Below are 13,094 nucleotides of genomic sequence, written 5' to 3' on the forward strand. Positions count from 1 at the left end.
GCTGTTGCTTTGGCGTATTCTCTTAAGTCTGTGTATGGGATTTTAATCGAGTTTGATGAACTAGTATTCGTCGCGCTTTTTGCTAATTCATCTGCATTTTCGTTTCTCTTAATCCCTATAAGCGCTGGTATCCAATAAAATTTTACTTGACTATTGTTTGAGGTTAATGTTGAAAATTGGTAAACTTTTTTTCTTATTTCAAAAATGTATGGATTGGTTTTTATATCAAACTTGAGACTTTTTAAGGAGAGCAGCGCGCTTAGGGAGTCAGTGAAGATTAGAGCGTTTCTATTTGGAACACTTAGAGCAATGTCAACGGCGTCTCTCAGCGCGACACATTCGGCAGTAAAAATTGATGAATTGCTAATTATGCTTCTCACTACATTCTTGCCTAGGTCGCTGCAAATACACGCACTTCCTACGGAGATCGAGTTCTTAATTTTGCTTCCGTCCGTGTAAATTGCATAGGAATTTTCTTTAGAAAGCAGTTCATTAATTTTTATATTAGGATTACTAAGTGCTTTTAGTGATTTTCCGAATTTAATGTTAGTATAAATATTATTAGTAATAATTTTGTAATCGTGAAGGTAAATTTGTAGTGATTTTCCGAATAAATGTGATTATCCTCACAGCCTATGCTTTCGATACAACGATGTAATAGTCGATGGCTGAATTTACGTTTGTTGTTCTTATTTTCTATCCTTCTTTTCAAACGAAGTACAGTTTCATAAACGTGAACACCTTTATTAGAATAGGTTTTGTTAAGATAAATATTGCATAAAAATTTTGAGCGTTCTTGTATTAAATGGAGTTTTGATTCTGCTAAAAGGATATTGCTTGGCGTGCTAATTCTGAATCCAAGGGCTAATCTGATTGCCATGTATTGTATTTTTTCGAGCTTCTCAATTTGTTGTGATTGTGTTGAAAAATATGTGAAACAGGCATAATCCAGAATAGATCGCACAAAAATCTTGTATAATATTATCAGTGTTTGAGGATCTGATCCCCACCATGTACCTTTGATAAACTTAACTATGTTCATGGCTCAGAAACATTTTTTTTGGATTTGGTCTACTTGGTTTCTAAAAGTCAACTTGTAGTCGAAGACTATACCTACAAATCGAGCTGCATTGCATGACTTAATCGTATTATTTCTAACTTTAATTTTTGTATGCCCTGGTTGAATATTACGTTTATTGAAATGAATAAATTTGGTTTTCTGAGGGGAGAGTTCTAGTCCTAAATTATATGAGTTGTCATGGATTACAGTAATCGATTTTTCAAGTAGTCTTTTACATGAATCAGTAGAAGCTCTCTTGCAGTATACTGCGATATCGTCAGCGAATTGTGAGACTGTAACACTTTTTGGTAGTTTTTCGGTTATTTTATGTCAGTGTAAATTAACCTTTCAAAGGTTATGAATTTAATAAATTCAATCAAGTTAATAAGACATCCAATAGATGCCATTCTTTGCAGTAATATATTGATATTTACATTGTCAAATGCATTGCTTACATCTAGGAATGCGGCTAAGACGTCTTTCTTATTGTTAAAAGCTTCATCCACATTTAAGGTCAGGTTAGTCAAATTATCAACAGTCGATTGTCCTTTTCGAAAGCCTGTTTGACTCGTAGGAAGGATCTTGTTACTTTCTACCCACCACTGTAATTTGTTTTTCAACATCACTTCCATAACCTTACACATACATGACGACAAAGAGATCGGTCTAACGTTCTTCCCATCCGATTTATTAATGAAATGTATGTACGATTTTTTCCAATCCACTGGATAATTTTTTTTTTGTATACATTTCATTGCAAATGTCTAGTAGGATTAATTTATATTTTATTGGTATTCCTTGAAGAGTTTCATAATCAATTCCGTCGATACCAGGAGATGAGTGTTTCTTTCTGCTATTGAGTGCAGTGTTAAATTCATAATTTCTAGTTAATTTATATGAATACGCACTAGCTCTAGATATAATTGCTTAAAAGTATGGGAAAATGCAGTGAAAAGTGTGAAATAATTTCTATTTAAACTGCATTGTTATTCACCATCGTTTGATGAATTTGGTTAAATTACTAAATACATCATATTAAATGCAATGCACCTTTTTTGGAGACGGCGCAAAATTTAAAATTAAGTATATTCAAAATTGCCAAACGTGGTTTTTTAACTTTCTGTCGGAAAAACCGAAAATATGGTCTTTAATTGTTGCTATCATTACATCCACTTTAGACATCAATCTCCATGGTGATGCTGGAGTTGTTTCTAGTTTGCGTACCGCTGCGTTCCTGCGTGCGTTTTTACCGCTCTCTCTGCCTTCCGCCGGACACGGAACCCACCCTCTTCTGTTTTCCGTGCACTTGCCGTTGCCTCCGTGGACCAGTGCCGGGTTAAGGGCACTTCAGCCGCGTTTTGGTAAACACGTCGGGTTCGCCCAGTTTTTGGCGTGACCCTCTTGCCTTGCCAGACGCGAAATTACAGTGCAACCTCCATTGTCCGTATTAACACGTCGAGTGCTCCCTACGCCTTTGAGACGTTCCGACAATAAGTTATCCTCCTGAGTTAAATCCCAAGTCGGGACCTAGTTTTTCACGGGTACCGCGTTCCGAAATTAAGCTATCGTGAATAATTGTTTACTACAAATTTACGACCGCAAAGGGTTAAAATTCATTCTTCATTTTAAAAAAACTTTAATTATCTTACATTCTTTTTTAGAAATTGTACTGACAAGTACACTAATTATTTATTTCTTTATTTGTTAAATATGATAAACAATACAATTTTGTGATTTGTACATCATGTTGGAACTTCTAAACAGAAATATACAATATGTCTTATATAATAAGACTTATATAAGTCTTTTCAGAAGATTGTTTTAAATTGCTTCTACTTTCCTTCTCAAGAATATTTCAGGAAGTGACTAACAAGTTTTTGCCAGTATGTTTATCTGTCCATTCTACACAAAAAATATTCAACATATTACTATACAGATAGTAAAAATAAAAAAGTGTAGAGTTGCATTTACAGATCTTTAAAGTCACGTAAAACTTACTAAGAGTAGTAGAAGTTTAATCGATATTACCTAGGTCCGAAAATAAATATGTAAAATACGATTTGACGATAGAAAATATAATATTAGGTTGTCCTAAAAGTTTCTTTCGTGAGTTGCATTCAATTATTTTTTGTGGCAGTGTTTATATAAATACACAATCTAATTTCTTAGACATTGCTGTAACAGTAATGGAGCGAAATGAATTGTACACAATTTTGTAGCGTAACAAAACAAAGTATTGTGTATGTATTTGTTGAGGATACTTCTAATCCAGATGACTCTGACCGGACCGACGTCCAGTGCTGGCGTCTACCCGGCACACCCAAACCTTTGTAGTGTGCCTCTTTTGTTTTTACATATATCATTATTGTACTAAACGCATCATACTGAAATATATATATCGTGTTCTCTATTGTACTCAGTTAATCATATTACGGTGTAGTCGTGATTTACCCTCCAATAGATTATGGGCCCAGGAACGCCCAGGATACGTCTTGAAAGGTGAATCGAAAGTGCGACGATTATTATACATCGCGAAACGGCCGCGCGAAACACTGTCGAAGGATATTTTCGACACGTGGAAAATCCACATGAAAGCCCTATTAGTGAAAAATCATACGTGGGGATACGTAACCGGTACGAAAGGAAAACCTACAGCGGTAGATGGAAACGTCGCGTCAGAAGCCGCCATTACGGAATGGGAAGAGCACGATAGCGAGGCAATGTCGGACATAATCCTGGCGATTCGACGGAATCGAAACAAATAAAAGATTGCGCGACTTCGCGCGAATTGTGGCAAAAGTTATAATCGATCTATCAATCGAAGGGACCCGCGCGCAAGGCAACACTTTTGAAACAAATCGTTCTCCAAAGAATGAACGAAGGCGACGACGTGCGCGATTATTTATGGAAATTTTTCGACGTTGTCGATAAACTCAGTGAAATGGACGTGACAATCAACGATGATTTACTACTATATAGTTTACCGGAGTAGTCGATATTACTACTATATAGTTTACCGGACGGTTTCGAATACTTCCGATGCGCGATTGAGTTTCGGGTCGAATTGCATGATCCAGAAATATTGCAAATAAAAATTATCGAAGAAAGTGATGCAAGACACAACGGTCGACGCAGTGCGGTGCAGAACGCTATGACTGTTGAGAAAAGACGCAAGGAGAGATACGACAAAAGGTCGTCACACAAGACGGAAAGAGACGTAAAGGAAACAAACACCGTTTTCAAGTGTTTTCGTTGAAAAAAGAGGGGTCACAAGGCATCGGAATGTCGAACAAATTGAAGAAACGATCGATTTAATATAGTCGAAGAGAATAAAGTCGAAGACGGTACGGCGCTGTATACAGTGCCCGAATCGAGCACGTGCAATCTAGTGCGCGAAGTGAACGACAATAACAATAACAAGTGGTGTCTCGACAGTGGATGTACGTCGCATGTGTGCAACGAACTGGACAGCTTTTCGCGGGTGGCATCAAATGTTTCCGACAGCTTGAAATTAACGAATCATTCCACGACGACAATAAGTGCGAAAGGCGTAGCAAAATTAATGACAAGAACCAACGGTCGGAATAAGACTTTTAACTTGATCGATACCCTGTACGTTCCTGACCTACGCACCAATCTCCTATCGGTCGGAAGGATCGTGGATAAAGGTTATCGAATTGTTTTCGATGATAAATCGGGTCGAATCACTGATCAGAGTGACAAAACATTATTTGTGGCCAAACGACGAAACGGATTGTATTACGTCAACGAGCCTCTCGACGAAGAGGTAGGAAAAATTGCCCGAGCCGAAACTGCACGAAAGGGATCAATAATGGATTGGCATATTCGACTAGGACATTTGAACTTCAAAGACCTACGTGAAGCATTGAAGAATGGAACCATGCATGGCATCGACGTCAGCGATCTCGAGGTCAATCCGGAGTGCGAAACTTGTGTGCAAGGGAAGATGATACGTACTCCCTTACCAAACAAATCTGACAGAAGCACCGAACTCGACGAGCTAATACACTCAGACGTCTGCGGGCCTATGCGAGTACACTCAAACGGGAATGCACGTTACTTCGTAACGTTCATCGACGATCCAACGAGATGGTGCGTGGTGAAATTTTTGCGGCAGAAGAACGAAGTGTTTGAGGAGTTTCAGAATTTCAAAAGACTTCTGGAAACTCAAAAAGGGAAGAAAATAAAATGCCTACAGTCGGACAACGGCACGGAATATGTAAATTCCCGCTTTGACGATTTACTAAAGGCTTCAGGAATTCAGAGACGTCTGACAGTCTCAAATAATCCAGAGCAAAACGGAGTGGCAGAACGGAAAAACCGGACACTCGTTGAAATGGCCAGGTGTCTCCTGATACAATCAGGATTGCTATCATCTTTCTGGGTAGGAGCTGTAAGCACGGCGAATTACATAAGAAACAAACGTCCGACGAAGAAACTAAATGGGCGAACTCCGTACGAGGCCTGGACAGGAGACATTCCGGATTTCAGCGGACTGGAGAACTTCGGATGCAAGGTCTATTGTTTAGACCGATCAGCTAGTGGTATAAAATTCGACCTCCGTGGCAGAAAAGGCATATTTCTCGGATATGCCGAATCATCAAAAGCATTCAGAGTATGGATACCTCAATACCACAAGGTAGAAATATCACGTGACGTAAAGTTCCTAAGAAAAGATGAGGAGAAATCAGAATACAGTCACGATGACTTCTACGAAGATCGAGAGTTCGATCGCGACGATGGTCAACACGATGAAGAGCCTGAGCAGATCGACATCGACATGGGCGTAAGGCCCGACGATATAGATCGCAGCAGAGAAGATCAGGAAGACGTGGACGAAGATCTTTCGAGTCTCGAAGAGGAACCAGAGGAGCAACCACGCAGACGTGCTCCGGGAAGACCTCGAATAGTTCGTACGGGTCGACGAGCCAGACCACGAAAAGTCTATCAGGAACGGGATGCGGAAGAAGGTGAATTGGCTGGATTAGCCGAAGTTCCACTGAAATCAGCGTTTTCCGGTCCTACGAAAGACAAGTGGATGCTGGCGACGGCAGATGAATCCATCTCCATCCTGAAGAATCGAACCTGGGATCTGGTTGACCGACCGAAAAATAAGGAGGTCATCGGAAGCCGTATTGTTCTTAGGAACAAATACGAAGCGAATGGCGACATCGCAAGAAGAAAGGCTAGAGTTGTAGCCAGGGGTTTTTCTCAAAGACCTGGCGTGGATTACAACGAAACTTTTGCGCCCGTGGCTCGTCTCAGTTCGATACGACTTGCAGTCGCTGCTGCAGCTCGACACAACATGCACACTCGACAGTTCGACGTTACAACTGCGTACCTGAATGGTGTCATTGAGGAAGAGATCTTCATGGAGGTTCCAAGCTACACCAGGGAAGTTCTTGAATTCATCGTGCAAGGAAGGAATGCACCACCCGAGATCGTAACCGAAGCGAAGAAGATGATAAATCTACTGACGAGGGATCGTGTGTGCAAGTTGAAAAAGGCTCTGTACGCGTTGAAGCAAGCTGGTCGATGTTGGTTTTAACGATTGAGCAAAGAGCTTTTGAAACTCGGTGTCAAGCCCACGAACGGCGATTCTAACGTCTACACGGCAGGTACGGGTGACGAGCTTCTCCTCATCATTGTGTATGTAGACGACATTTTAGTTTTGTCAAGGAATCGGAAGAAAATCGACCAAGTTCACAGGCTTCTACGAGAATCTTTCGAAATTAAGGACTTGGGTGACGTTAGACACTGTCTCGGAGTCCAATTTTCGCGAGACGAATCCGGCATAACATTGAGGCAGAAAGGATACATCGCGGACATTTTGGATCGTTTTAAGATGTCAGATTGCAAGCCCGTGGCCACACCAATCGAACTCGGAACCAAATTATGGAAATCTGGTACTTGGACCAGGGATGATGGTGAAAAACCTCCCTACAGAGAATTGGTGGGAACTCTCATGTACCTAGCAGTTGCAACACGGCCTGATATATCCCATGCGGTGAGCGTTTTAAGTCAATACAATGACTCCTTCGGAAAGGAGCATTGGAGAGCCGCGAAGAGAGTCCTCCGATATCTGAAAGGAACATCTGACCTTGGGATTACGTTCGGAAACAACGCGAGCGGGGTAACCGGATACGTCGATGCTGATTGGGCTGTGTGCATAGATGACCGTAGCTCATATACCGACTTTGCTTTTACGGTGAACGGCGGAGTTGCTTCTTGGGAATCCCGAAAACAACGGACCGTGACGTTATTGTCGACAGAGGCCGAATATATGGCCTTGAGCGAAGCGACGAAGGAAGCCATGCACCTACCACGACTGGCAGGGGATATGGGAATCGACTGTTCGTCGCCTCTACAGCTGTACAACGATAACAATGGAGCTCAAAAACTCGCCGGGAACCCCGTATTTCATAACCGTACCAAGCACATTCATGTGCGGTACCATTTTGTGCGAGAGACACTTGAGTCTGGCGAGATACAACTCGATCATCTATCAACCGACAAGATGCCCGCGGATGTCCTGACGAAAGGACTGTCGAGAGTAAAACATTGGAAATGTTTGAACAACCTTGGAATAATTAAAAACCTGGAAGAATAAAGCCGGTCCAGTCTTCGAGAGGGGGTGTTGAGGATACTTCCAATCCAGATGACTCTGACCGGACCGACGTCCAGTGCTGCCGTCTACCTGGCACACCCAAACCTTTGTAGTGTGCCTCTTTTGTTTTTACATATATCATTATTGTACTAAACGCATTATACTGAAATATGTATCGTGTTCTCTATTGTACTCAGTTAATCATATTACGGTGTAGTCGTGATTTACCCTTCAATAGTATTAATTATTAATAAAAGGAAAGAAACTTTTGGGACAACCTAATATAAAACATAATAATACAATACGATGTTTAATGGACACTTGGTGTTAATCTTTTATTTAATTCGAGGGTAAACCGTAATTAACTCTGTTGTGTTTGGCAAACATGCACACGTTTCATTTTTGTTGTGCCATTTCGTCGTGGCATAAACACAGCATTCGTCCGTTTGACTTCCTTTCCCTCTTTCCTTTCAATTACCCTCTCGTGCTTTCCACCCATTCATTCCTTTTCTGGTGAACTAGATCCAGAATAACGGTGCGTCTGACTCTCGCTACAGGCAAAGTTGTAACGGACCCTTTCCGTTTTATTCTGTACAGGTGAAATATTTATTTCATTCTGTTTTCTAACCATTCGAGGGAGGTTGTGCTTGAACTTTCATTAGAACTACAACGTAGAATTATTCTCTACGATGCTTATTTGAATAAACCTCAACCATAATGACTATTTAATTAACTTTAATTACTGTAATAACTTTAATTTCTCGCCATAATGACTATTTAATTAACTTTAATTACTGTAGAATGATGATAGTTAATGCTCATTTAAATTTTATGAATTAGTAAAATATTGCAACAAATGTCAACAACTAAATAAATGTTTTAGTGGAACATTCTTTAACCATGATAGCGTGATAATACTAAAATGATGACAGTTAATGGTCATTTAAATTTTATGAATTAGTAAAACATTGCAACAAATGTCAACGACTAAATGAAAGTTTTAGTGGAACTTTCTTTAACAATGATAGAATGATAATACTAAAATGTTAGTATTTAAATCACAAGAGATACGTGCTTGTCAGTCTCTTCGAATAAAATAGATGCAGTGTGAATGTAATGTGATTTTATTAATAATGATAATCACGTGGTTGTAGAGAATGCTTGTAAACATTTAGATTAAACTTTTGAGGCAGTTATTATTATTATATATATATATTTGATTAAGATATAAATCCTTAAAACTACATAATCGATAAACTGAATATTATAATTACTTTGGTATAAAAATATAATGTAAAGAACGAAAACACTTCACACTTTTTATAGGCATTATGGCTGAACTTCCATTTATTCATTCATACCAAGTAACAAAAATTAATATCACGCTATCAGATAGAGCGAAACATTACTACATATACGTATATCATTGTAACATCCACAAATAAGTTAAGAAGTAGTGTTATTAATTATTGATCCTTTACTTGATTCTGATCTTGCTTTTTAATTTTTGTTACAGGTATGTATCCGTCAGTTCATACAGTGCCAATGATATTTGCCGAATAACGTGAGGTAAGTACCATTGCTATAATTGGAAGTCTTAGCGTGCCTCTGGTTGTTCTTATCAACGAATTTCTCAATGGAACTAGTTCTATTCGGAACAACAATAATGTATGATATAATAATTGCAAATTTGTCAATAGCGTTCTGCATCACTCAAAAGATTTTATTGTTGATGCATTTTTTTAAAAATGCTGATTCTAAATCCGAACTCGAAATACAGAAATTCAAAATGGCCTAAAAGAAAGATTAACAAGAAATCTGAACACAAAATTGTAATAACAACATTGTCTTTTACTTATAAACGTTACAAAAATATTTTTGAATTGAATTTGGACTGTATATACAAAAATGAGCCTTCTAGATTAAATATGTTGGAACTACCGAGGCTCTGTCATTAGTTAAAAGGTGATGGAACGAGTTTTATCCAAAAAATTCGGCCGAACTTTTGGTCCGACTATTTAGCGAACTTGGAGTCCCTTTTTAACCGACTTCGAAAAGGAGGAGGTTACTCAATTTGTCATGTATATTTTGTTAGTAGTTCATGTATATTTATTATTTTTTATAATATTCAGCAGTACTTTGCGATAAAAAGAAGCAATGTGGTGGTGCGACAGTGCTGCCGCGTTGTCTGAATTAACGCTGCTGAAACATACGCTGCTGAATATTGTTAATTATGACAGAAAAAAGTAGACTACCTATAGAAGCTTGCGCTCTAGTTTGAACATTTATCTAGCGGATACGACTATTGAGAGGTCTCAAATTTGCATTGTCGAGACAAAAATAAGACAATACGGAACCCTTGCAGTTCCGTGTACGTATACAGTGATGTGGAGCTGTGTGAGTGCGTACGAGCGTATACAAGGCACGGGAGTCCACTCCCTTAATAACGTGCCACGAACCGGCGCTGTCTCGTTTCTATCGACGATTCATATTCGACTTCTAATGGCCTTTCAAAACAGCGCCAGTATCGAGGATCCTTCGATCGGCTTGTTCCGGTGATACACGCGGACACCACGATCCGAATTCAATCCCATTCGATGCGTGTCATTACGGTTGTTCGTGCACGACTGCACGTGCATGTGCACTCGTGTGTACCGTATTATATTGCTTCCTACCCGCTTGCCGCGTATACAGGGTGGGCCTAGTAAGTGTGACAAGTCATAACTCCATTATGAGTGAATTTAGAGAAAGATGTCAATGGGAAAAGATGAATGGTTCAAAGAGTAGTATATTTGTAAGACCATACTTCTTTTATGAATGCAATGGTGCATGTGTAATCGATAGTTGCACAATGTTTTTAAATGGAAATATTTTGCATAAATTGATTGCACCTCTAGTAGTAAAAAGAAATGATTACTTTACGATACATTTTAAAATTAAACAATTGTCTGCAATGAAAGAGATGCTCAAACGCTTCTCTATTATTTTCTACATATTTTATATGTTTTTTAAATGTTTTTTAACCGTTTTCATGACATGATTAAGGTGATTTCTGGTTATTGTTGCGCGTTGCAACACGGACGGTACGTGTAGGAAATGTTTATGAACTTTGCTACGAAGCATTTGAGTAGTTGCTTCATTAGAGATAATTAAATAATGTGAGGATTTAATCTATGCAAGAAAGTATGCATTTCCATTAAAAAAAAAATAATGCAACTATCGATTGCACATGCATCAATGCTCTTATAAAAGAAATAGGGTACTACAAATATAGTACTCTTTACAGCATTCATCTCTTCCTTTTGACATTTTTCTCTGAATGCTCTAAATAAATTTTCTCTTAATAACTAATAAAGCAGTTATGGCTTATCACACTAATTTGGTCCACCCTGTAGATTCTGTTCGAGATCGTCTGCAGATACACGCTTAGTCGACGTTGTCCGAATGGTAGCGCTGCCGCATGCCAATAATCTGTGATTGTTATTGTGGATGTAATTGGCATTCGAGCGGAAATTTTGATCAGCCTCAATGATGGATTTGTTTCTTTTGACGGTTGTCTTCCATCGTTATCGTACCCAATCCCTGTTTTAACGCGATATTAGCTTAAATGTTTGATGATCTGTAATGACAAAATCCATTGGAATGCCCGTGCAACGATAGAATTAATTGTAAGCGAAACAGACGATCTTTCGGGCAAGCATATTCAAAGTACATATATTTCTTTTTAGCCGACGTCGAAAAGGAGGAGGTACTCAATTCGACATGTATATACGTCACCTTTAAAGAGAAATAGGGTTAACTTTCAAAATCGTGCAAATCAGTCCAAAAAAATCGTAAAAAAGGGTTTTAAAAAACATTTTGTAGGTAATACATTGTAGTTTCTAGAACTTAAATTATATTTTTCGAGGAAAATTTTTTTATTAGACTGCACAGTATTAAAGATTCGTCACTTATGCGCAAAACAATGGATTCTTTTTTGCAGCACAGAACAAAGAAGACAAAAGAATTTGTTTGAACCATCAATATTACGTTAAAGTTGATATTTCAAACTTTAAAATGCTTTTTTGTTTTTTTGTCCACGATGATTTTTTACCTAGTATCGATACTTTTTGTAAAAAATGGGCATTTTTGTTCAAAGTCGTATAAAGGTCAGAAAAAAATCATAGGACAGTTTCTAAAAAAACATTTTATAGGTAACATATTGTACTTTACACAATTTGAGTTGAACTTTTTATTGACTTTTGAGTTGTTAAAAATACGTAATTTTAAGGAACAAAATTACGGGTTAGTTTTTAAAACACAAAACAAAAAAAACGATAGGAATTTAAAAACCGCATAGTAGCACGTTAAAGTTGAAACTACAAGCTTTAAAACGCTTTTTTAATTTTATTTTTACGGTGATTTTTCACTTGGTCTAATGAAAAAAATATTTGACCTTGGTTTATTTTTTACCACCATATATTACTTTTAACGCAAGAATAGTACTATTTCACGTATGTTTGGCCTGAAATCAATGAAATCGATGAAACCCTTACATTTTGCACAGGTTTTCTTGATGATAATATTTGCAAAAATTTATTAATTTTTTTTATTGTTTTTAACTATTGTTATTGCAAATTTCCTATTTTTTTTATGTAACTCGTGAAGTAGTTAACCAATCGAGATGGAACCTTCTACATATAATAACAGCTGCTTTCATGTTGTTCCCATTTGGAAAATTTTACGAGTTTCTTAATGTTTATGACTATTGTGACTGCAAAATTTCTATTCTTTGATGTAATTCGGCAAGAAATTAACCAATCGCGATGGAATCTTCCACATATAATGTCAAATGATTAATTATGTTCCCATTTGGAAACATTTCTGAATTTCTTAATGTTTATAATTTCATAAACTGTTTAGATGTTTAGATTTTCGTAAACGTTACTATATTAATTATTTATAATACTTTCTGGAATGCAATCATGTTATTGTTCCCTTACTTTTCAATTTTGTTACTCAAGTAAAAAGTTGAACATTGTACGCCTATAATTAATTACAATATACTACAAATATATATTTATGTAATTATAATTAGACATCCCCTCAAGAAATGATTTAAGAAAAAAGTTTGTACGAATTTTTTAAAATAATTTATATGAAAGTATGTATCATTGCAAACGTTGGCCTTTTCAATTTGCGATTCATCATTAAACGCAAAGCCGAAACTTTCAACCGAAACGAACGTCACACGAAGAAACGGAGGAAAAATCTTTCTCGTTCACAATTCATCGGATGACGTCGAGCTTTACGTCGGAGCTCGAAAACGTGAAGACGTACCATCCTTCTGACTTCCAGTAATCAGTGATGCACGCGTCTCTCATTTCTTTGCAAAAATTTGCTATGCGAGTGAAAGATGCACTAGGG

Source organism: Hylaeus anthracinus, unplaced genomic scaffold (assembly GCF_026225885.1).
Source record: "Hylaeus anthracinus isolate JK02 unplaced genomic scaffold, UHH_iyHylAnth1.0_haploid 5, whole genome shotgun sequence".
NCBI classification, from domain to species: domain Eukaryota; kingdom Metazoa; phylum Arthropoda; class Insecta; order Hymenoptera; family Colletidae; genus Hylaeus; species Hylaeus anthracinus.